The sequence below is a fragment of the Onychostruthus taczanowskii genome, unplaced genomic scaffold (assembly GCF_017590055.1).
Source record: "Onychostruthus taczanowskii isolate IOZ18803 unplaced genomic scaffold, ASM1759005v1 scaffold47, whole genome shotgun sequence".
Lineage (NCBI taxonomy): Eukaryota > Metazoa > Chordata > Aves > Passeriformes > Passeridae > Onychostruthus > Onychostruthus taczanowskii.
In genome coordinates, this window is record NW_024502236.1 from 5,715,884 (window position 1) to 5,742,614 (window position 26,731).

Genomic DNA, 26,731 nt, shown 5'->3' on the forward strand with positions numbered 1-26,731 from the left:
TGAAAAGACAATGCTGAGGGTTAGCATTCAAGTCAACTGGCTGTGGTCTTGAATTTAGCTCTGCAGAACAAACTGACTAAGAAAATTATTTGCACAGAACTGGATATCAGCAAAAGTTTCTCATCACATTTATAAAACTTGTCATAAGATATGCAACAAATAACATTTCCCTCCCCAAAATTTAGTTTGGATGAATTTGACCCCAGCTGTCCAAAAAGCAAGAGACAAAATGGTGTTTAGACTGAGAATTTTGTTATGGAGTTCATGAAGCTGAAGGACACTGAACTAAAATTTATGGGGGGAAATTCATAAAAGAAAACTCCTTAATATTTGAAAATAATTCCATGAGCATTTTGGACAGACTTTGAGTTTTACTTGCTATCTTGCTTGTTTTCACCTTTCCCTTTTGCTTCCTTTCTTCCCCATTTTTCTGGGTATTTCTCTGTCCCAGGCAAGGAAACCAGGTGTCAGTAGGTCCCTTACAGAGCCTGCTCTTGTTACAGCTCCTGTTTCCCAGGCTCTCTGTGCTGACTGTCTGCACCTCACCTTGCTGTTGAGACTGGAGGAGACCCTGGTGCTTGTTATTCTCCTGTAAGAGCGAGCAAATAATTCATAATGAATTGCTGATTGGGTTAATTTCACTCCCTCCTCCCTGTTTGTGAGTTATTTATGATTCTCATAAATACACTTGTTGAATAGTTCCTGTTAACCATCCCGGCCTGCATCTCATTTCAGGGCACTTCACTGCAAGGCTCTGACCTGTGACATTTGAGCTGTGCTATCTGGTTTAAAGTAAGGATTTCTAGTATCCTTTTCCATCACATGACTGAATTCCTGGGGCTCACTTTTCTTAACAACTTAGGATAGTCTATCAAAGGAAAGCAAGACTCCTCCTGTCACACACACATTGATCTCTGACAATTATCTGACAATTATTTTCACCTTTCCCTGTCCTAGGTGTAAATTGGAGACAACACTTTCCTACTCAGCTTTCAAGCAGGTATTTTTGTTATAAAGTAACGTTCTGTTTATAAGCAGTGTGTTAAATGAAGCCTTTTAAGCTGTAGAAAATGACACCTGCTTTTTTTTTTTTGTTTGTTTGTTTTTGTTTTGTTTTGTTTTGTTTTGTTTTGTTCTGATCTCCTCCATATATTCCTGATGTTTCCCTGGATCTCCAGGTCCTTTCTCACCTGGCACCAGAGGAGGTGCTGCCACATTGCCTATTTCTTACTGTAGTCACAATTGCTTTCCAGTGCAGGAAAACAGGGTCAGACTCAAAACAAACGACATGAAATCGTGCCCATAGCATATCCCTCCAAAAAGGAACAGAAATCCCTGTGGTTTCTGAACCCTGGGCCAGATTTTACCATGACAGTGATGTGTAGTGCATTTAGAGTGACCACAGTGTCACTGGTCGTGTATCACTGAAACTCAGGGCACCTGAGAGCCTGAGGAGCCAGAACTGTAATACTTCCTCTGATGGAACTGGTAAATACACCACCACCATTTTTCTTCCCTGTTCTTCAGCCTGCAAGGAAAATGTGGGCTTGGCAAAAAAAAAAAAAAAAGCACGGGAAGAGGATTTATGCTCATAGGTTTGTCCTTCAGATTCATTGGAGTAATCACACAGTCCATTCTTGCCACAATTTATGCTTTGTATGATGGTTTCAGTCCTACATTTCTTGTTTTTATTCTCAAACATTACCTTCTAACTATGGTGCTGGGAGGGAAGACAAATATGTGTCAGATTCAAGATGATACTCAGGGTTGTATAGAGGTGGAAAAGAACAAGGAAATTAATTGCTTATTTATTGGTTCTAAACATCAAGGTAATAAGCACAAAGAATTGGAAATTCTCCTTGTAGAGAGGTGACCTGTTCTAAGTTGCTATGCTGAAAGACAGTGAGAAGGACTGTAATGGCAAAAAAAAAAAACCCAAAAAATACTGGCAACAATGTTTTTTAGGAAGGACAAGGCAGAGAGAGTCTTCTTTGCTAGGGAACTAGCTCTTATTCAGAACTAGAGGGGCAGGAACATACATAAATTAGTGCACAGTCTATAAAGGTGAGGGGTGGCTGCTTGTTACAGGTAAAAATTAAACTAGCAAAGAAAATGAGCTAAAGCTTCAGCAGTTGAATGAACAGAACCAAGTGCTGTTACAAATTAAACGGTGATGGGTTGAACATAGATAATTATTTCAGATAATTTAGGATAGTTTCCTTTAATAAAACTACTACACTAAGATTAACTAACCTCCTGTTCATCGCGACAATGGATGAAGGTGAATTGATCCTCACACTGAAATTACAGTAGTTGCCCAAAATGTGCCCAATTCTAGCCTGATAACACTCAATAAAGATGAACAGGGGCCATATTTTTTTAAACTTTCATACTTAATTTATCAACTGAATTATCCAAATCTTAAAGATGAAGTAAGGATTGTGAGGAAAAAGAAAGAAGAAAACCTCAACAACTGAAAGTAAAGAATAAATATTTGCCCAGTAGTTAAAAGTAACTTGTCTGCAAAGGTATGGACCCAATCTGAAGAATGCTTGTATCCAAATGACAATTTAACCATTTGCTGTTCTTCATATATTTATTGAAGGTACTGTGTGCAGAATGAATCATGTTATAAAGGCTAACTATTAAAGTAATGTACTTTCCATCACTTTTTATACCAACTTTTAACTTCTAATAACTCAGATAATAATTTACATACTATTATATTAGTAAATATTGAGTTCTTACATTATTTTTGCTATTCTCTCTGAAGGTTTTCTGTATTAATAAGTATTTTGGACCATGGCTGTTTCCAGAGAAGAGCGAATCTAATAAAATGAGCAGTCTCTCTAAATCTACTGTCAGAGCACATTCAGTAGAATCACATGAGATTTCACCTGCTAAACTATCCTAGGCCCAATATAAATGTGGTGAAATAACTTTTGGAGGATTGTCTCATTTGTTACCTCTATCTCTTTGTTCATTGCATGGCTCAGCCTAGTCAAACTGATCTAAAGACCTAAAACTAGGTGTCTGAAGGACGTTTTTATCAATTCCCCCCTTCCCCCAAACAATTGCAATAAAAACAATTTTACTACATTATTAAGGTCTTAGGATGAAGCATTTAAAACCTAGAAAGTAATAATACAAAGTTCTGGTGAACATTTCTGGTATATTGACATAAATTATTGATAGTCTAAATTGCAGGGTCATATTTGCCTTTGTCCTCTATGAGTTCTGTTTTATTGCAGCTTTCACATAATGAGCAATTATTCAAGACCTCTTTTGTCATCAGTGCCCAATGCATGTCTCTAGGATTTATTTACTATTCTCTGGAAAATTCTTCTTTGAAATCAGAAATGTTAATTGTCCTGTGTAATTTTTCTGATATATCTTTGGCTTAGGGTCCACTTCATAAGCCATACCACAACACATCTTTACAGCTGGAAATAGCATCAGAATTCAGAGATTGGGAATAAAAGTACTCTCTAATTTTAGAATAGACAAATTATACCCTATTGTGTGGGTAGTGTTATCTGCAAAATCAGTAGCGCACACACACAGATATGCCTCACTCCTCTCAGTACTATCAGTGGTGCTTATACATCTGTGCTCTGTCACCTTCCAGGAGGAACCTCTCCATGTCAGATTTAGTTCATTTTAATGCCACTGAGAAATACTTGCACTCTCACACTGCTCAGAAAATGAAGTTTTATGCAAATGAATGGGAATCAGATTGCAGTCAAAGTCTTCAGACAAAATTTATTAGTCTCTGGCACATCAATCAATGGCTGTGCAAAAAAAATATGTATCAGACTGAACCTTTCATAGAGCATGAAATTTACAGTACCTGTAACATCCTTATGCATAAAATTAAATGTGAATTGTGAATGTTTGCAATTATCTAGGAAATGGCCTGCTTTTATAATTATTAAAGCAAATGTATAAACTCTGCATGAGAGAAAACATGGTTTTACTGCTATTAAGAGACAATTTAATGTATGAAATCACATTAGCATGCCCAAAAGATTGATTTCAATCATTCGCATGAACATTACAAGCCCGTTGTATGAAACTTCAAAAAGAGGATAGGTGATTTTTCAGGGTAAGCCTTAATCACTTGTACATTGCAAGTAGAGCACAGCAGTTATCATCTGCTGTCCTCAGAAACTACCAACTGTACAAACTTCTGTCATATATGAAGGACTGAAGCTACATCTATAGAGCTGATGCAAACATTTTTGACTAATAATGCCAATTTCCAAATCACATTACTTCATATTGCTCAGAGGTTTCTCTCCCACTCCAGGAGCTGGAAGTCTGGTAAGAAAGGGAGGGGAAGGAGTTTTGTTCCTGGGGCCTCTCATATGCTCTGTCATCTCCCAGCTTCTTCTGCCTGGGCAAGCTCAAACCAGTGGTCAGGCTGGTGCCCAAACCACAGGATACCTGGAGGGGAGAGTGAATTTGAAATTTTCACACACTTCATCCTAAAAGAGAAGTTTAGAAAACTTCCCAGACCCATTCCCTCTTTCCATGTGCCCTCCTGCCATGTAGCTCCCTCATTATTTCAGTTGGTACAAAAGTTGCAGTTTTTACTGCGACTCTAATGCTGATGCCTGCTTTTTTGGCAACATACTTCCAAGCCCAGAAATAGCAAAAGCAGGAAAATCTACTTCCAATAGCATAGACCTGATCCTGAATTTTGAGGATTAGCTGACTGTTTGTGTATTTTCACTAGAATGTTTCTTCTGTAAAGGTGACACATTTTCTTGAGAGGTGACTTAGACTCCCAGTTTCCTCTGTCTGGTTCAAGAAAGCCTGCATCAAATTCATAGGAAGGTTTACAGAAGGTAAATGTGAAAAACCAGAGACCTCCTATGATTGAACATATTTCATATTGTCTTTTCTGTAAATACTTTGCCTTTTTCATTATGGATTATTTAATGTCTGTCAAAAGTCAAGAGCCAGTTGTGCTGTAGCTGTATTTCTGACTGCCTGATAAATATGAAATCCAGTTTAATTTATGAGAGGACAGGTAAGTGCAAGACCTTGATATAGAAGATACATAAATGACCAAGGTCAAAACCAGTAATAGACTTTTGTGTTTAGAGCTTAAATAATAACTCATAATCAGTAGAGATAGGTGAGGAAATGGAGGTCAAATACCGGTAGAAATATTGAAGCAGCAAGTGCAGATGTTATTCAAACTGACAAAGTAAATATTATTTCAGTGAATGGTATTCACTTTTTTTTTCCCCAGTTCCCATTTTGTGATATGCAATAAAATGTTACCAGCCTGAACTAGAACTGCTTTTCTTCTAAGAAAAGTGAGGGAATGGCATTCATTTAAGACTCATACAGACACAACCTGAGAGGGAAGTCTCATTCTTGTAGACAGGTCCCACCACTGGAAAATAACATCCAAGCTCAGTTTTCATTGTTGCATAAACATGGGTAGATTTCAACTTCCATTTTCTACTTGAATTATCATCTGTATATCCACCCATAAAAAATTTGAATTATTTACAAATAATTAAAAACAAAGTCCGTCTTTCTGTGCTAGGGGCTTCCATACTTTCATATTCTCTAAACTTTGATTATTAAGTCTCTATTTGAAAGAAATTTTCTTAAGGAGGGAATCCCAGACACTCTTCCTCTGAAATTTTCTAGTGATGTGAGATGGTATAGTTTAGATTCAATCATGTTCATGACAAGGTGCATGTCTTACAAAAGAAAATAGAATCAAGATTATTTGTTTAAATTGTTCTCTTGACCAACACATTGAATAAAGAGTTTCAAATCTGTAGGAAGCCATTCTCAACCAGGAGTTGGTGTCTCTATCAAGCTGGACATTTATGATCTGTGGCACAAGACAAGATCTCAGGAGAAAGACAAACCTTCAAGCCCAAGTCTAAGGCTATGAAAAGAGCAAGGTGGAGCAACATAGAGTAAAACCTATCTTTAGTCAGAAAAAAAATATGGAAAGATAAAGTGTTTCTGAAGTGTTGGCTGAGTTGCAGACAGATATGCACAAGGATGAAGGGCACTCGAAGTGGTGCTCTGTCTTTCAAAGCAGGGAAGAGGCAAGAGAGGAGTATGAACAAAAGTGGAATTAATACACTCACCTGGACATATTGCACAGGAACTGCAAATATTAGAAGATCATTGAAAAACATAGAACAAATATCCAGAAAACTACAAGAACGGAGTATAGAGTATATGCCATCCAGCTGTATGGCTGATATTCCCATAGAGAACCTGCTGAACAAAATATTTATAAAGGGAGCTTCTCATTTATACTTAAATAGCATAGAGAAAGATTTAGAATTGATATAATGTCCCAATGCTTTTTCCTAGTACATTGCGTTATACATTTTGGTGGAGATCTACAAACATTAATTTCAAAGACATAAATTTTATGTGGTGAAGAAAAGCTGTGCTGACTGATGAATGGCAGCCTACTCTTCAGATCCTTGGTCACACAATGCAAAAAAAACCTCCCAAACAACACCATTGAATTACAATGAAAATATTCCCTTCACTATGCAACTCTAACTACACAAAACATAGTATCCCTTAACCAAAGATCAAAATAAGGATATCAGTCAATCCAATATCAACTGAGGAGAAGGATGTGAGTTATTTTGCCTGCACTCAGTGCTTTAAAAGCAGATACAAGCTGTATATCACCAATAAGGAAGTCTGATATAATTGAATTTAGCAGTCCTATTCTTGTATCCAACATGCTGACAAGGTAGTACAAAAATCTGACCCACATTAATTAAATTTAATAAAAATATATCCTGACTTGAGCTTAGAATATGGAGTGCATTGTGGACCAGTGTGACTTCTGGGATCACTCTACTGTGGATACTCTTTTAAATAAAAGGAAAATCAGAGAGCACTAGAACTTGGACAAAAACAAGCCCAGCTCAGACAAGCACAGAACACCAATCCAACAAGCTGTGGCAGGACAGTTGACATCAAAAGGAAATGCTGTGTTTCACTTTGATGTCATCAGCTCTCCAAGCTGTCCTGGAGTTTGTGAAAAGCAACTTGTATAATCAGTGAATTTATACTGATTAGTAGTGGATTCAAGTGTACAGAAATGTGCAGGCTTCCAATTGTACCCATCAAAAATTAATGATAAGATGTACAGAAGTGCACAAAATTATTTGAGTGATGACTTGTGTGGAGAAGGAAATCATGATGATGTTCTAAATGCATGTGTACTTTCTTTTAACTGCTTTCCAAAGTATCCAAAACATCTTCCGTTTACTTGCCAGCAGAAAACTATTGTGCTATTTTTGACTGGTATATACAATATGTTTCTCTCCTAAATCACAGAAGTTTAGAAGGGTAAGGTATAATACAGAATGGAGACCATCATCAATGGGAAGATCACAACCCATACTCTCATTGAAGTTAGATCAAAACAGAATAATACAATGATACAGTCAGATTCAGAAGCCCTTGGGTCCTGTTCCACCACTTGAGGCAAAGAAATCTTTAAGAAATAATTGATTACATTTTTGGAGACAAGATCTTCCTAAGAAAACTCTGTGTTCAATGGCAGGAAAAAGAGAGTGAGAGTGCAAAAGAGAGAGAGGATCCTCCTTTCAGTCAAAACAGGGTTTGCTTTTATTTATTCCCACCTGTTTATAGAATATCTATTGCAAATTAGAGTTTAGTCCCTTAATGGCTAAAACAAATCTTTGTGGATACTCCTCCGTGTTCCTTACATGCTGAGCATTTCAGAAAAAGGTAGTTTTCAAGCTATTTATTGTTCTCATTTCTTAACAAAAACAAGAAAAAAAATCCGCAAAAAGCTTTATTCTGAAATAAAATCTTTTAAAAAAAATAAAATAACTTTATTGCTAGTTTCATACCTCCAAGCTCCAAATTGAAGAATACTCTAATATTCAAGTAAAGGCAATTAAAGGAAATCTGTGGCCTCTTTAATTTTTTGCAAGACTGCACTGTACAGTAGTTCCACATCCCAGGAATTCCAGAGAAGATATGTCAAGTGGGGAAAACAAACTAGTATGGATATTATAGGCTAAGATGCTGATGACAGGTACAGTTAAAGTGTTTCCAGTGGGATTTATGGCCGCAGTAGTCCAGAAGCTGTAAAAATTCTTACGGGATATTAATGGAAATCACACAGCTGGTTCCTTCCAAACGGAGAAACTCAGAAAACATAACCCTAAGAGCGGATTCAATTACTACTTTTAAGATATCTCTTATTGCTGCACATTTTTTCACGTCTCTGGACAACAATATTAATGTTGTTCCCCCTGAGCCACACTTAGTGGAGCACCATTAACCTTCTTGTATCCCGGGAATCTGATCCCTTGCTGGCTGGCAGAGAGCAGAGCACACATACATGCACGTGCACACACACTCTGTTCACAGGCACACACACTCTCACAAGGCTGTTCAAACAACGTGGGCAAGGTTTAACATTTTTAGCAGAGGCAGACATTTGTGCTCAGATGTAAGCCAATAGATCTAATGCTGCCTTCAAGTACACAAAGTGCATTTAATAAATCTTCAGTTTTCAAATTAATTTCAGGCTGTGCCGCACGCTCTTGCATCTACCACTCTCTTATGTACCTGGGTTTTAATTGTTTCTTTCTTTGACATAATGAATGCCAGAATGTAACCCTGAAGCGCTCATTTTGCATCATAAATCACAGTATCTTTTTAAAAAGGGAAGATAATTACAACAAAATAGCAGTTCAAAACTGCTTGGAATTTACTTCTTACCTTTGACAAATAGCAGAGAAAATAATTGCCTAAAGACAATGTCTAACATTGATTTAAATGACTTGTTATGCACACATAGAGTATTCCGTGAAAACAACCTTCTTTCCAATAGAAAAAACCAAAAGCAACAAAAAAAAAAAAAAAAAAAAAAACACCCCACAAAACACAAGAACTCTTCAAGCTCCTGACAAATTAATTTGTTGAGGGCAAAACACTGCACATTTGTTATTGCTTGTCTATTTCTTAAAAGCCTGTGTGTCACATCTTTTCTACCCTCTGTATATATATGTGTGCTGCAGTTTATTTTGAAGAATGCTTCATTTTTTTCAGCCTGCTTTCTTATTGATGCTCTTATTTTTCATAAGGGTTGTCTTTCCTTGTCTTTTTTCCTCTGTAGCTCTTTTAGTTTTGATGAAGATGCAACAAGATGCCATGGTTGTATGAATCTCTGTGTTCTGGTACTGGTTTGTTTGTTTACTCTCTTTCTGGTGTGGAATCTGTCTTTACAGATTCTGCTGCTTTTGCTGAAAGCTGTTTGAGGTCATATAAAGTTAAACTCAAATATACAGTGATCTCTTACAATTGCTGTTCCAGACAGTGCAATATTATTTGAATCATATAATAGCCATCAGATGGTACAAGATTTCCCACTATGAATAACCAAGAACTGTTGTCTTGTTCTTACTTTAAAGGAATGTGAGGGAAACAAAGGCAAAGTTATCACTTCCAAGATTTCTTGCTTGAAGATTTTTCAGGTTTGTCTCTATAAGTTGCTGTTTCGTAATTACTTCTGCTGTTACTTTTAGAAAGCTATGAAGATATACTCTACACTATATAGTTGTTTTGCCTTTTTTTCTGCTGTTCTTCATCCCCAGTCCTTTCTCTTCACTTTTCAGATCCCACATGGATCTGAAATTGCCTGAAGCCTGTTTCTCTAGGCTAGCAACTCCATTAAAATCACTGAGGTTTGCACCTCCAAGGAGTCTGGGCAAACACTCTGCTTTACAGGGCCAAGGTTTACGAGGAAATAGTTCTTCAGTGGCTCGTCTAGAGCTAGCAGAGTGCAGCTGCAACTTAATCTTAAAGGTCTCCAGATACTATTGAAGTAGAAACAACATAAAAGATGGAAAGGGCATACACAAAGTAGGTAAGAAGGTCCACCTGCTACTTCCCTGAAGAGGGATATGGTCTGAGGGATCTGAACATAACTCTGTTCACTTCCAAATGTTCTCTTTGCTTTCTTCCCCACTATGAGCCTCTCTCTGAGCTCTCTTGTGCATTTGATCCTTAGCTGCAACCAACTCCATTCATGCACATACCAAGCTCCCATACCTTCTTCCTCTTCCACCCTTCAGTACAGTGAATTTCCAATGGCAGATCCACCATACTCAGGAAACAGTAGTCAGGTTGCAAAATAAAGAACGTCCAGTATTCTTTAGCATGTCAAGGTTTCACAAAATACTCTCAGCAGAGATTTAATTGTAGGTTTTTTGGGCGTTTTTTTGGTTTTATTTTGGTTTTTTTCGGAGAGGAAAACTATATGTGCCAATTAATAAGACAAGAGGCAATGGGCAGAAATGGATACACAGGGAATTCCACCTGAACATGAGGAAGAACCTCTTCACTGTGCAGTGACCAACCATTGGAACAGATCACCCAGAGAGGCTGTGGAGGTCTCCTTCAGTGGAGACATTCCAGAACCATCTGGACACAATCCTGTGCCATGTGCTCTGGGATAACCCTGCTTGAGCAGGGAAGTTGGACCCAATGACCAGTTGTGATCCCTACCAACCTGACCCACTCTGTGATTCTGAGATAGCAACACAATAAAATACCTCTAAGAACTGCACTTAGATTTATGACTCATTAACCTAGTAGATTTACCTAATGAATTTACAACTGGTCTATAAATTCACTATGAATTCAATAGTGATTAAAAAATTGTCTCTTAAAATGTACGCCATTATTCCTTTTAAAGTTTACATGTGGTATTAAAAAGTTATTGCCCCTTCCAATTAGGAAAAAAAAAAGTAATTTTGAATTTATTATTATAAGAGCTACCCGAAATAAATTGTGATTAGGCAAATACCTCTGGTTGGAGCAATAGAAAATCAGAAATATCCGTTTCTGCTAAACAGTTTGTTTTTATGAAGAAAAGCATGAAACTGGGCTTCATTTCCTGAACTGAAAATCATAGGGGTAGGAATTTACTACCACGGGCATCGGTGAGAGAAGGAACTAATTTTTTTTCTTTGGGGATCATTAGACAAAAGGAAAAGAAAAAAATAATAAAGGGTACCCTTAGGCAAATAGATAAAATTGGGTAATTTACTGCTGGAGAAGAGGATTGGTTTGAAGCCAAATCTTCATGGGAAGAGAATTCAGAGGGCAGGAAGACAAGCTGATTAACCATCTAGGGACAGTATTAAACAAAATAAATATTGCAAAGAAAACGATTGAAAAATCCAGGAAGGGCAGAAGACCTAAACTTCAAAATCCAACTGGCAATCTAATTTCTTTTTAATCTGCCCTACCATAGTAATGCTCATCCTACTGTTCTGTCAATGCACAGAAATCAAGCTGTGGTTATTAAAAAAAACCCAAAAATTGGTTCATTGTCAGTATGCTCACAAGAGAAGAATGTTTCACTTACAGTGAAGCACAGTTGAAATAAAGCCCATTTTAAAGACTTTTTTTTTAAATTAAAAATAACAACAATCAAACAGAAGTGACAACAGTCAGAATACTAAAGTCACAATGGAAATGAGAGCTTCCAAATAATCTGGAAATGTTGAGAGCAAAATTTATGTCCTTGGACATGGTACTGCAAAATTCATCATTGCTGAGGCATCATTTTAGTGACATTTTGTAGCACATCTTTTCATTAACAAAATGTTTCTTTTCCTTTTCTTATTTATTAGTTGTGTGGTTTGGCAACAACTACTGTAAAAAAGTTTACCAGAACAAAGTACCACATATTTTCGATTTTTTTTTAGTATTAGAAGCAAACATAAATGAGGGTCTTTCTCTTTAGCTGTACAACTAATACCCAGAATAAAAAATTAACTGGCATATCGATGGCCCTTCTTGGACTGGATCCCAGGGAACCCCTCTCTAATACTGGGCAGTTTCTTAGGCTAAAAGCTCAGCAACAGATTGACTTGCCTTTGACAAAACTTACTCCAGGGGCTTTATTTCCCCTCAAACAAACAAACTAACTAACTAACAAAAAACAAAACAAAACAAAAAAAAAAACCCAACAAAAACCAAACCAACAAAACAAATAAAAAGACACCCACAAAGCAAATATACAATGTCATAGGATGCCTTTGTGGCCACTCTCAAAAACACCATAAAATATCTAATTTTGTCTCACAAAGCTCTCTGGCCTTACTGTCATCATGACAACACATTTTGACAGATTCTTTGATCAGTGTAAATGTGTCACTCATCTAATAATTATGTTTGTGGAGACAATTTCTCAAAATCAAGTTAGGTGGCAAATTAAAATTGCTAAGCCAGTGTGGTGAGAAGTGGACATTAACCAAATAAAAATACAAAGGATCCAAACATGCCTGAACAGCACATGGAGTTAAATTCTGCACTTGACTCCAAATATGAATTCCTCTTCCATAAAGGACAGAAGAAGCATTCAAAATGAGTATTCTCAAACCTTGGAGTTCAAATTTAAAATTCATGCATATAGGATTTCAACTGTGGTTTCTACCAGGTTAAGTGAAAACACTTCAAGTGACTTTCACACAGGCATTACTCTGTTGAACATTGCTGCCGTGATTTTAGCAACAATTACAAAGAGAACATTCATGCTTGGCTGAAAACATTTTAAGATTTGCATGAATGATGTGCAAAAATGGTTGAATAGAGAAACACTTGAACCAAATATAACTAAATCCTGATCTCCTGATAATAGACAGACACCTTTGGCTTATGCCTGAATGGTATTGAAAGGAATATAACGTAGAAGGTCCCCTCCTTCTTGTATTGCAGAATGTTCTTTGGCATTCCAAAGTGTTCCTGCTATCTTCTCAGACTCAAGTAGGTTAGGCATGTATTTTTAACATATTATTTGCATTTGATGCATTTTAACACATACACAAGATAGAATTACGTCAGTAGCCATGTTACATAAAATACACACCACACCTTGATACGGGTTTGTCTAAGTAGTTCTGACAGTGAACAGAACAGCAGGAAAACCATCAGGAGTGACAGAAAAAGAACAGCCTTCTAGAAGAACAAATAGCAATATGAACTATTCTGCAGTCAGAATTTTTTTTTTACTTATTTATCTTCACTTGAAATACCTGGCTTTGAGTTTATGCTGATTGCTTCCACCTGGCAAACCATTTCCATGCAAAACAAACAAAAATTTCATCATACATTTGTGTACCATATCCAACAAATTGCTGCACAGCCAATGACACTCATTTCCTCCTAATAATGAAATGCAAAATAAGGCTGTCATTCTCCCACAAACCCTGATAGCCCAACCCCAAATTTACTATTCAAAGGATCCTTAACAAAGTCACTTTTTCTTAATCATTTGGTTTCAAGACAAATTTCTCTATCACATTCCAGCCTACCCATTCTGACCCCAGATAAAATGTTCAGTTCTGTCCCCAGCATTCAGTAATTCTCAGCCAGCTCAGTCTCTCAGTTTTTCCTGCTCCCCATCCCTGCTCACACAATTATATCCATGGCTGCCTTCTCCCAAAAGAGTCAGTATCCATAACTCCCACCTGTGAAAATTTGCTCATGTAAGTAGTTCTATTCAGTGAGATAAAAGTAGCCTACCAGGCATCAAGAAGGAAGTGAAACTAACTCTAAAAACACATATACTCTCAAACTAAGATTTAAAGGCATTTATCTTCTTAAAAGCATGGCAAAATTAATCAGCTAGAAGAAACAGGTCTCTATTAACTGCCAGACATTGTGAAAGAAACTTTTCAGACCTAGACATAAATGATAGAAAGGCTGCTATCTTGGAGGAAATAAAACCACAGACTTCCTACTGTTTAAGAACAAAGTATGACAATCATGAGCAGTAGAGTAAATGTCATCGAAGTTCTGTGTGGGAAAAGCCCTAAGTGTGTATCAATCAAGACAGTATCAGTGGGAAAATGGCTTCAAACCATTGGTGGCTAAAACTGACAAGGTATACTTAGAAACAAATGCTCACCTTGAAAATCTAATGCATAAAGAAAAAGGTTTAAATAATCAGTTTGCATGCTTAGTGATTCCCAGAAAGCTTTTCAGCCCATCCTGTGTGAAAGTGTATGCTGGGACATAGCTATGGCTCTTGCTGTCAGGGTCCATTCTCATGGAAATTTCTCACTGAATCACTCAGTGGGCACATTTACATGGCAAAAAGCTGTAGAAAAATCTCCCAAAGCCAGAGGAAAGTTACACTGCCAAAACTGTTAAGCCCTAAGTGGGTTTCCAAATAAAATTCAGTTGCTCTATTGGGTGCCACTTGAATGAGTCAACAATAAACTAAGACGCTAGTTTAAAAAAGGCTTTTTAATATGGAAAAGTATCTTTCAGTTTCTGAAACAGCAATCCCCTTGGGAATAAACTGAAAGGTGAGACTTTTGAAAGGCTTTGTCCAGTTTCAGCCCAGTGCCTTTCATATATTTAGAGATGCATTCTACTGTTGCTGCATATCAAGTTTGCAGCTTTAGTGTCTTTTTCATCAGTTGCACAGAGCAAAAGAAACATTTCTTTGGACTTTAGACAGCTTTTTAACATTTTCCTTATTGTGAATAACCTTCTTGTAACATACAGGCCCATTCATGGACCACTTTCACTCCCTCTCTTGTTAACCTCATCTCACGCCTCTTCCCTTGAAGTTCATGTGTCTGAGTACATGAAAAGTTCACAGAAGGAAAGTTTAAAATGAACTTCCTTCAGTGAAGAGTTGTTGTGGAGATTAAAATTAATTTCTTGCAGTAATGAGTCTTTGGAGGCTCACTGTTGTTTCATAATGACCTTTGTCATTGTTTTTGATCTGTAATACTTTATGTAAGTAAGGTTAAAAAGACCTTTTTTTCTAAGTCCAGAACATCTGGGGTCTCCAGTTGATATATTATTGATGGTGACTTTAGAAAACAAAAAAAAAAACAAACAAACAAACAAACAAACAAACAAACAAACAAACAAACAAACAAACAAACAAACAAACAAACAAACAAACAAACAAACAAACAAACAAACAAACAAACAAACAAACAAACAAACAAACAAACAAACAAACAAACAAACAAACAAACAAACAAACAAAACCCCCAAAAAAACCAACAACAAAAAAAATTCAAAAAACCCCAAAAAACAAACAAACAAACAAACAAAAACAAAACAAAAAACCAAACCAAACCAAACAAACAAAACCCCCAAAAAACAACAAAAAAACCCCCAACCATGTGTACACAACCTTATTGTTTGCAGTGAATGCTGTAAGACATGGGAGTTGAAAACTCTGGGCTAAATTCTTCTCTAAAAATACCAGTAAAATACCAGATACGAATTTTAAGCAATGCACTTATGTAAGCTCATCAAAATATTCCAGAATATGATTTCAACATTGTTAAACAACTGTCAAAGAATTGGCCTTCCTACCCCTTACCTCTAACCGATATGCCCTGTAAGAATATTTTCTCTTTGGTAACTTGAATAGTAAGAGTATTTAATATCTTAACAAGAACTCCCAGCTGCTACAACCTAACATGAAGAACTCCCTTGGTCTGCTGAAATTTACCTTTAAATACCAAAAATACAGACTTCCATGGAGAATTTGCCCATGTGGTTCTGTGCTTCTCTCTGTGATATTTCATGCGCGCTGTGACGTTATTTCAAACGTGTTAACCAGGCTGTGAACTTGTCACGTTTTATTAAGTTAGCAAGGCTGTAATTGGAAGGATGGCTCCTAAGAGATGCAAGATGTGGCCACATTTGAGGCCCAGTCTGGTGTTTGAGAAGGGAGCAATATTTGTGATGAACGCACATTTCAACCTCCCACAACATGATAAGCGTCAAAATCTCTAATTGCCTATTAAATGCAAAGGTTCATATGCAATATTACCATATTTTATACTTAAATATATACATGTTTATTTATGACCTTTTCTTTCCATGTAGGAAAGTATATTTTTCAACAGTTACAGTTGGGCAACTGGCCCTACATTCTGCCTGAAATTCCATTTGATTACAACTTGGTTCTTTATACTTCTTTGTTCTCTGTTTAAATGTTTTGTTTCTGTTTAAATATTCCAATTACTGAACATAAAGTCTGGCTAACAACAGCAAGAATTAACATACAAAAAATATATTTATAGAACTGTATACATCATCTTTTCAAGCACAAAAGAAAAAATCCACTGCCAAATCTTGATACTCACAGCAATAGTTGGACAAAAACCACCCATCTGCCATGAAAGGAATTTCTCATGTTGATTATTTCCCAGTCAAACAGGATAGATGGATAATAGCACTGAAAACAGGGAGTGAAAAAGGGACCAGGTTTTAAATAGCATAAATGATAGCAGCAGAGAGACAAGGTAGCTTTAATCAGTCAGCCAGCACTAGGCAATTTTAAAACCTGGCAGCTTGCAGTGGTTTTCTTAGCTTGTGGTATTTGAAGGACATTGATATACACATCAAACAGAATTTAGGGCATGCATTGTGAAGGTGCCAGTTGAAGCTTTATGTGCAAGCTAAAGCTGGAATTCAATCCTTTTATCATACACAAGACATACAAATTCTCATATCAACTTTCCACTCATTTTGAGTAAAGAACAATTTTTGTTGGAAGATTTATAGGTAAAAGTGTTCATTAAAATCTATTCTCTAAACCAAAAATTGCCACATACCCTACACCAAAGATTTAGCATGATTCAAATTACGGAGCAAGCTTCTAATGCTTGTGTTGTTTTCTTATTCAAAAAATTTAACATAAAAAACCAGAAGCTAAATTTCTTAAAGTAGCCCTATTAAAACCCAAAAAACTCCAACCCTTTTTTCCAGAGGTGGAGGGCATGAACAAATATAAATTCCCAAACATTTTCTTTTATTTTCTTGTCTACTTTAACCTTCTTATTGTTTTCTCCATGTTCCTTCCACTCTGCAGGACTGTGCATGTTTGAGCACATATATGCCTAAACCCTATGCTTTTAGTGGTCACATCATCTCGCTGGAAAATATTTCAACCCAAATCCTTCTATCTTCCTGCAGTGTGACCCTTATTGAAAGCATAATTTTTTGCCATCATTTATAATAGCTAAAATTCACCAATCATCAGGAGTGGTTGTATAATCTCTTCTCCAGGAGATTATCACAAAGTCTATCTCCCAATGGTTTAAGGAAAATAGCAAAATTGCCTGTCCTTCTAAAATAACCTCCTGAAAACAAGTTGATAACATCACTTGTATTGTTGAAAATGGAAGATGACAACCATTTTGAAAGATATTTCTTTGTGTACAACCTGTAAAACAGCATCATTTTCCTGAAAACTACTGCTTAGGGGATGACAGGGAAAGACCTAATGCATGTGTTCAGGTGGCTTTGCTGTCCCATTTTTTGCTTGTTTATGAAGAACTAACATGTTTCTCCTTGCATGGGAATTGCAGGATATCTTCCTGAAGTGATACATGCCAATGAGAAACAAATGGAAGTCCCTGAAAATGAAGAAAGGCTCAAGCAGCAATTTACCCAATCTGCAAACTGCACTCTTAAATCATCATATGCAGTCTTTATAGAAAAGTTGTGGTATAACAAAAATTATAAGCTAAACTCAGTTGTTTCCCATTTTGTATATTTTGCATTTGAAATATCAGGAAATATTTTTAATTAGTTTTTAATGCTAAATGCTATCTGAGGGGAAAGAGTGAGTAAAAAATTTAATGCAGCACACTTTAGGAAGAAAGGTAAGAATGATTTGGAAACACACTTATAATAAATGTTTTAAAGATGAAAGATAATTACTTCTAGCTAAGTTCTGAATACTTCACCTGCCATGAAAGGGAACAATAAACCTCTGGCACATATGCTTGGGAAGATGTGACTAAGTGAAAGGGTTTGCTCCTAGAAATAAATTTAGGATGTTGCAGTGCTTTGAAGATAAGAAATCCCATCAAAGTTGCAGGTACAGTTGATCCCTGGGGGGGACTGGCAGCCCAGGATGAGGAGGGGGAATAGTGTTTTGTGCCAAGGTGTGTAAAGAGGGTGGAGGCTGGTCCTGCTGGTACCAGGCTCTGGGATGGAATTCCCCTCCACAGGCAGAGACCAGCAACCTCCTGCAAGGGCAACTGGCAGCCAACACCCACTTTTCCAGCGTGCTAAAATTCTTTTTTTTTTCAATATGTTTAATGAATGCTCCATAATCGTTACAAGCAGCCACAGGAATTCAGTCAGGACTGGAGAGCAAAGGTTTATATGTAAGTAAAATTCCCTCCTTTCCCTGTGGGGACAGCTGCTGCCCTTGTGGTCAACAGGAGCCACAGGTGCTTCAACAACAAACACAACACTGCAGTCTTTTGAAAAAAAGGTATAAATGTCTGAGTTTATTTCTGGCCTTTACCTTAGGCAACTGTTTCTCTAGATGTTTGTACCATCATGCAGTGTAAAACTGGTGAAAAACTAAGGAATCATTTGGGTGGAAGGCATGATACAATTGCAAGAAATTATTTTCTTTGTTCCCCAAATGCCACAGAAACAATAAAGGAAAAGTGTTTATGTGAGAAATATTAATATTTCTAAAAGATCAACAATGATGAAAGAGAATAGCCAAACAACACCACAACTATTCTAAGTATTTTTTAACTTCCTGAGATCATGATTCTTGAACTTATACTATGAATATATTTTCTTATGTATATCAGCAGCACAGACTCAAAAGGAAGAGAAGAGGAGAGAAGAGAAAGAGAAGAGAAGAGAAGAGAAAGAAGAGGAGAGATGAGAAAGAGAAGAGAAGAGATCAGTTAATCCCTTGTATCAAAACAAAACATTCTATACTGACTGCAGTACTTGGAAAATCAATGAGTGTTAAAATAAAAATTGAAATTTTCTGATTAATTCAAGATACTAGTTACTGTGCAGTAAGCTAGATTGCACATTCATTGTGCGTTAGCTACTCTATTGAAATTTCTCAAGTTTTCAGTTTCCAACTGCTTACCCTACAAAAAAATCTGAGGAGTAAGTCACCTGACTTATTTTTTTGGATAGTAGCATGTGCAGTTATTTCAAAGTCACTGAATCTGTAACTAGTTTATCCTGTGGGGACTTGCACAGCATAGTTTAGAACAGTTTTGCTAGTTTGTCTGGTGGAGATCACTCAAAAAGATTGATCTAAAGGAATTAAATATCTTTACTGTGGCTTTGATGAATCTCATTAGTTATTCACTGTTAACTTAAAATATCCCTTTTGGCTGAGTTTCCTTTAGTTTTGTTCACTCCCTAGACAACATCAGGTTTAAAGCTATATAGCAATTGTTTCACTAACACAAACCGAAACAAAGATCAGATTAAGTAATTCTTCTAAGACAGAACACTTTACAAGTATATAATTTTTGTCTCTTTAATTCTCAGAACTTTTTAAGATTTGTCCTAAAGTATCCTTACCTTTCAAGCACTAGGACAATTATTTGATTACTGTATTACTAACAGCAGCAAATAGTGCCGGATAAAAGCTAACTGGACAATTACTGCTGTGCTTCTCCCATCCTTCAAAGGAATGACTTCTCTTTAGGAGAGTCAAACTTACATTCACCAGCAACACAATAAATATTTGAAAATTTGCCAGTCTTTTTAATATTAAATTTGCTTAGGACAAAGCAGAAACATACAGAGTCTGCAGCAGAAGTGTGTGTCTTGTCCTCCAGCCTTTAAGCAGGTTTTTGTGTTAACTGCCTAAGTCACCTGGTGATCAATTAAGTGATTTTAGAAAGGTCTCACTTAAAAATCCTCATCATGACACATCTGAAATATTTGCTCCTAGAACCACTTGCTCTGCAAAATATATAGGTTTAAATTTCACTGAAGCTCGGATAAAGATTGACTTTGGAACACAGTAAAACCATATTGTGGCGGGTAGGTGGCAAGACATTAACAGAGGTTCTCCATGTGAGCTGCTGTTATCCTACACAAGCATCTGCAGGGACAGAGCCCAAGCTTCGGAAAACACACAGAGATATGTGCACAAACCTGGGCAGATATGCAGAGTTATAGATGAAGGCACACACACACGTGCACAGGTGTGCATGACCAAAAATGCACAGAGACTCACACATGCAGATGCACAAACATTTCTCCCAACCAGAAAGTCAGCAGGCATTCTGGATCTACCACAGAATTCTGTACAATATCTAGTTGGCCTAAAAAATCTCATCTCAGTAGAAAACTACGGTTCCTTTTGTCCCAAAAAATAAAGCCAAAGTTATAGAATAAGTGAGGCACTTGTTTTTCCCATTTTTAAACTATTTTTAGTGGCCTTCCCAAGAGAATTTTCTTTTTAGTGATCTGTGTGTATGTGTCAGCCTGTGCAATTCCTTCCTTTAGTATTCTTCATTTTAGTATGAAAAATAATTACTTGCTTTGTCTTTGGCTGTACTTTCTCTTCTCAGAGGAAAACTAAATCTCCTGCCTAACCTACTGCCCAACACAAAGATCAGTAAAGGTGACTTGGCTAGTGACATCACCTTTGCAAATGCAAGTGAGGTTTTCCTTTCTGCTGTGCTGCAGGACCCAGGAGCCCAGCCAGAGCTGAAGCAGAAATGGGGAAACCATGTCAGGACTGGGGAAACTCACAGAAATGGGAAAATGTATCAGGACACACTAGGCAGCACGTGGTGAATTTCAGTGCTTGGGCAGATGTCACTGAAAAGGCAGAGCACAAGAGGGAAGCAGCTCCTGGGTTTGATCCATGGCATTACCTTGACCTAGACTATCCAGCTTTCACAAAAACAGCAGACAAGATTAAACACTAGAGAAAATTAATAAAATCCCTAGTTAAATTGGCAGCTACTACTGCTATTAAATAGATCCTCTTAAAGAATAGTGTTTCTGAATCAGTAAGGTTGAAATGTAACTGAGAATGTGCTTATGAGAAACATTTTTTGCAAAGCCTCTGAAACTGTGAGGATTAGGCTGAAGTATCCCATGTGATCAATATCTTGCAATTGCATTAAGGCCTCAGGCAACAGGGGCCTTCACTCCTTCCCATTTCCCATTTTCTGTTTTCTGTTCCTAGGCACCATCATAGGCAACCAGACATGAACAGAAAATGAATTTGCTACAAGCTAGTAGCATTGTAAGTGGCTTTGATATAAGTGGAACAAGGGTCGGTAACTTCTAAGCCCCAGTAGCCTGATAAGACTATTAAGTCTACCATTTATCCCCAATGAGTGCCTGATTAGCCATACAGTGCTCTGCTGACAGAGTTCACTAAAAATACATTATGCTAATAACATCTGAGTGCCAGCAAAACTGGGGAAGCCCAAGACTCAACACAAAGAATGAGTCATTATGGTATTTACCTGGCAGACACAGTTAGAGGCAAAAATATGGGCAAAAGAATGACATCTCAGTCCTGTTTGCAAAGAATAGAAATAGGTGTGATTTGCCAAAGACTATTAGGATTAGAATAAATAGAAAGAAATACCCCATATTTTATGTCTTAATAAAGATGCTTAGTTTTCCAGAGCAGTCAGCTACTAGTGGAGAGAAGTCACATCTATGTATTTATCTTTGTCTAAACTCTGTCATATGGCTCTTCACTGGTGGGTCTTTCTGCCTGGGTTAACACCAAGCAAGTTTCCTCCTTGCTGTGTGCTTGGACCACAGTCTGGGCTGCCCACTGCACTCCCACAGCTTCCTCCTGTTCCCCAGCCCACTGCCATCGCCCCATCACAACATTTGCTCTCTTCTAAGGGAAGGACTTGTAGGCTTTCCTTCTGAGCATCAGCTACAGGTGTCACACTTCCCAGCAACAGCCCAAAGTGTACTGCGAGTACAGGAGATGAGGGGATGGTTCGTTGCCACTGCAAATGAACTCACAGAATCTGCTTTTTGCAAGCACTGAACTCCCCTGTTCTCCTGCCCTCTGCCAGCCTGCAATTAGCACCCTGCCTAGCAGGGCTCTGGGCTCCTCCACACAGACATTCTGCAGCCAGCCTTGCTGCCAGCTCCTGCACAGGCAAATTGGTGCACAGCACTTGGTCATGACTCACAGCAAGGGCAAGCAATCATTTCACAGACATACAACTGAGAGCTTTTCAAAAAAGGGATCAAGCTTGCACAAAAAAAAAAAAAAAAAAAAAAGGCGTGATTAATCTGGCCATTGGAGTTGGTCTTTTTTTTTTCCTCTATGGGTCTTTTACTAGCCAAAAATACTTTTCAAGTCCAGCCAAAATTAAGTTGAATTTGCCATACAGTTTCAAAGAACAAAGAAGACATTTTAAAAGACAGTAGAATGTCTCCTCAATTTAAAAAAGATTTTATTTCTTATCTATTTTAGAGGTGCCGTAATAATGCTTACAAGAGTTGATAAAAGTTAAAACCAGAGAATTCTCTTTAGAATGCCTGGTGTACCTGAAACATACCTTTATTGTGAGTGTTTCATTTTGCCCAGAGAATGGAAGAACAAAAATAGCTTGGGACCAAACTAACTTTTAGAAATGCTGACAGTGACCCAAAACCCTCAGCTACTCACAGTCAACTATTCGAAGCCACCAAACAGTTTAAATGCAAAGGTAGCAAAGAGCTAAGTAATCTGATCTATTGTAGCTGCTTGCGCATGAAGCAGTAACGTGAGAAAGGTGCAGGCAATGCAGAAAAGCAGGCACTTCCACACCACAATTTTTCTCCTCCTGATGTAAATGCCTAAAATAGGTCAGATGAATCATGCCTTAAAAATGCCCATTTCTCTTCACTGACTAGCTGGGAAACAGGTGACTAGTGCTGGTGCAGCCTTCTACCTTATCAATGTCAACAGTGGAGTGAGATTAATTTATGTATTTTCATAATTCACAAAAAATCAATATTTAGATATGAAAACCCTAAAACCTGGGTCCAGAAACTGTAAAGATGGACCAATGGAGATGACATAAATTCATTTTTCTTGCTCTGGCATTCAGCATTTCATGATCTACTTATTTTCCTGTGTTTGTCCTTGGGTTTTATCTTTTGTTTCCTTTAGCGCTCTTATCTTCCTGTTTTATCCATCCATCTTCCCTCTTTCTTCAAACCACACAGCTTCAGTATCTACTGTTGACAGTGTCCACCTGCTTCTGTCATCTGTTGCCTGTCTTTCATCACTGCTGGAAAAGGAAAGGGAACACTTTAAAGACCATGAGCACTTATGCATAGTAGGATATGGGAATTCTCCCAAACTGGCAAACTGTACCCTCAGTAGGAAATTACATTAGATGTGGCTCCAAGCAAGGATTGCTGTTTTTTCAGACTTTAACCCTGAAATTGTACTTTCATTGCCCTCCATTTTTCAATTTATTTTCTGGACCCAGACCTCCCTTTGAAGTAGAGAAACCAAGTATTCCAGGAACCTTAACCTCATTTTATTTGTGTCTGGCCAATGGTTTCACTGTTGGCTTCGATGTTAACAGGACAGTGAGCAAATTTGAAAAATATAACTGCTGTACCCAAGCAGAAAATAATAATGTGTAGAGTTACTAACAATACTATAGTGTTCATTCATTATATATGCACATGTATGTATGCATTTAAATAGGCAAACACTTCATCTGTCTTAAATTTAATTTCCCTTTTAGCTAGAGGTTTCTGATTATGCCAGCTATACCCTGCAAAAATAAAGAATCATAGCAAAAATTAAAGGTAATGTGTGTTATTTCTAGTTGTAATAATCATGTATTTGACTACAGCTCTGAGGAAAGAGAAAAGCCTCTATCACCCCACTCCATAAAAGCAGTTTACAGGCATCAGAAAAATATAATTCTGAAGGAACTCACTGCACTCCCGGATGACTGAACAGTTGATCACTTTGTCTGTCTGTACAGAAAGTTAAAGCAAGCTGAAAGTTTTCAATTTATAGTGAACACTGTACTTAATCAGCAGAAAATTATATTCTTACTTTCCACTCCAGCTGTGTGTGATATATGAAGTACAGTGAAATCCTGTAAAAAAAAAAAAAAAAAAGAAATTAAACAAGGTGGTAAATAATCAAACTATACTCTTCATTAGCCTTTGTGTTTATTCTGCCGTTTTGAAAGCAATAAGAAGCCACTTGCAGTGTTGGCACCTTTTATTTCCTACTGTCCTTTAGTTTTTGCCATTTGTATTACTAATATTTCCATACTGTTCCTTTTTTTCCTCCCTTTTCTGGGATTCTGACATTGTTCACCAAATTTACTTTCATGTTTAATCTTGTTTTGGTTTATAAAATTAATTATCCATCACTACAAATATGTCACTGTGAGTTTTCTATAGTGAATAATATGGAAGTCTATCCTGTTAACCAGATAGATTCTCAGTTATTTCCAGCAGTATAGGACAAGGCAGGAATATTTGCTGAGCACTTCTGAACCTGATTTTTGGCAGTGGAAGGATGCTTTTGGCTACATGCAAGCTACATATGAGGCACAATAGTTGTGATCAGGTAAAATCCCAGCACAGATACCTCAGAATTTCATCAGGGTGAGTCTACAGAGACTTCAGTAGATACCGAACATGATCCAAATTAAAGACACTGCATAATGAGGTTTCATGATAGCAAACCACCATTCTTCTTTCAGCTAAACATGTAAAATTACTTTTATGAATATTTGTGACTTTGGCCCCTTTTTTGATTATTTGAAATCTCTTATCATTTGTCTTTTTCATAATTCTGAGCTGTGCTCTTGGCAAAAGCAGTGAGCATGTTACACTCAGAAACTGTAATTAGTATCTGTTCATACAAATGTTCCGGCCTGTTTTTCCTCATTACTCAAACTCCATACGCAAGACATGTTTAGAAGCACAAATTGTTTCCCTACTGCTCTTCTAATTAACACTTCCATTAAGACCTAGGCAGAGAGCATGGAACATACTGAAAGAAACTGCTGTTTACAGAAACGGTGATAAAATGTATACAAATATGTCCTGCAAAGTGCAAGCCAGCCAGCTTGTGTGACATGTGGATGTGTTTCTCTGTATGTAGGCACAAACAGATGTGCTACACTCACATGCAAGACTAATTTGTTCATTAACATTAAAAAAAAACCTCTAGATGAATAACAGTCCATTAATTTTTATAATTACTTCTTGCATGTCCATATCATTGCTCAATTTAGTTTCTGAAGCCCTTGGTAGCTTCGGATTGGCTTCTTGGCATGATTGCACTTGAGTTATCTTCCACTGGTTAGTAGAATGGATTTACTTGAATTTTTACATATTTATACTTGATAATCCTCCACTCGTCTTCTTATTCTATGGGAAATCTGAAAACCTTAAATAAGGATAAAATGTAATAATTTAGGTGTTTTCTTTTTTTTGTGTTGAAAGGCAGAATGAATAGGTCAGATGGCTTGCTAAGCATCATAAATAGTTCTGGATTTCTATATGGTTTTCTCTAAGCCTTTGAATAAAAACATGCATAGTCTTTTCAGTTTTGCATATGTTCAGTACAAGACCAAAAGAAAAAAACTCCTGGCAGCTGTAACTGAATTTCACCTGCAGAAATCCCATTGTGAGACTCAGGAGAGTCAATCCACAAGGAAAGAGATTAAGCAAATAGTCTTGTGACCTAAAGTGCAATAAGCTGTGCACTGTGAGAGTAAGTTGGAAAGCCTGACAATTAACTGCAACTCAGGGCTGGTGAAAGGGAGATGTTGCTTTTGTTTTTAATTACATTTTATTGAACAACCAAGTGATAAGCATCAAAAGACAAGATTGTCTTGGATCATCAAAGATGGGGTGGGGGAGGTTGTTTGTTCTGTGAATTCAAGCAAGCTAAAAGAGCTTTTTCTGTGTTTACCTGAGTAATTAATGAAAGACCAAATTGCTTTTGAGCCAGCAGGCTGCAGTTAATTGGAGTTATGTGCATTCAGTGAACTTAGTGATTTGGCTTAAAAAGGATTTACAGTGTAGGTGACAACCCTTTTCAGGGAAATACAGCAGCAAAGGCTGAATATTAGAAGACAGCTTCCAGATGATGTAGAGAGTGTTTTCTTTCAGTTAAGGTTTGAAAGTGGAAAAAGTACTGGCTTATATGAGCAAAATGCTTGGAAAATAGTTAATAATAAATTTAAAAACTGGGATACAGACATTCAGACTATTACTATAATTTTTAACTGGCAAGATCAGTGAATCCAGAGAGGTTTGCCAGCCTACCCTAAGGAAAATTGTGTTTGTAAGAGCAGACAAGTTCTAATTTTGAAGTCCTTACCATAACTCTTTTTCTACTATATCTCATTAAGGGCTGAAGACATACTGTGATGGTCTTTATCAGATATTGTAGCACCTAATAATCTACCACCATTATCAAATAATAAGGAGTTAATTTACTTTCAAGCTTATCACTCAAAGGGTGAAGAATTATCAACCTTTGTAATACTGTCAGTTATTTATTTTCTTTTCCAGACCTGGTGGAATGGATTCCCTGAAGATATACCTATGGACAGGTGGTCACATACTGGCCAATGGATAATCCTGCTGGGTTAAAGGACAGAGAGAAGGGATGTTCCCTTTCATCCCCATGAATGTTGTGAAGAGAAAGTTCCTCTTGCTCTTTTATTGCTCTATTAAACTGAGAGTTGTTTTGTCTCTTTTCTCTAAATCTAAGAATTTTTCACTTATGCAAGAGCAAATTTAAAATAAAAATGTTCTGCCTTTCTTCCTGAAGGAATGAACTTTAAGGTATATACACACTTTCTTGGATCCAATTCTCATCAAATTACCATGAGCTGATCAGACCTCAGTCTCAGTACACCTCATGAATTTG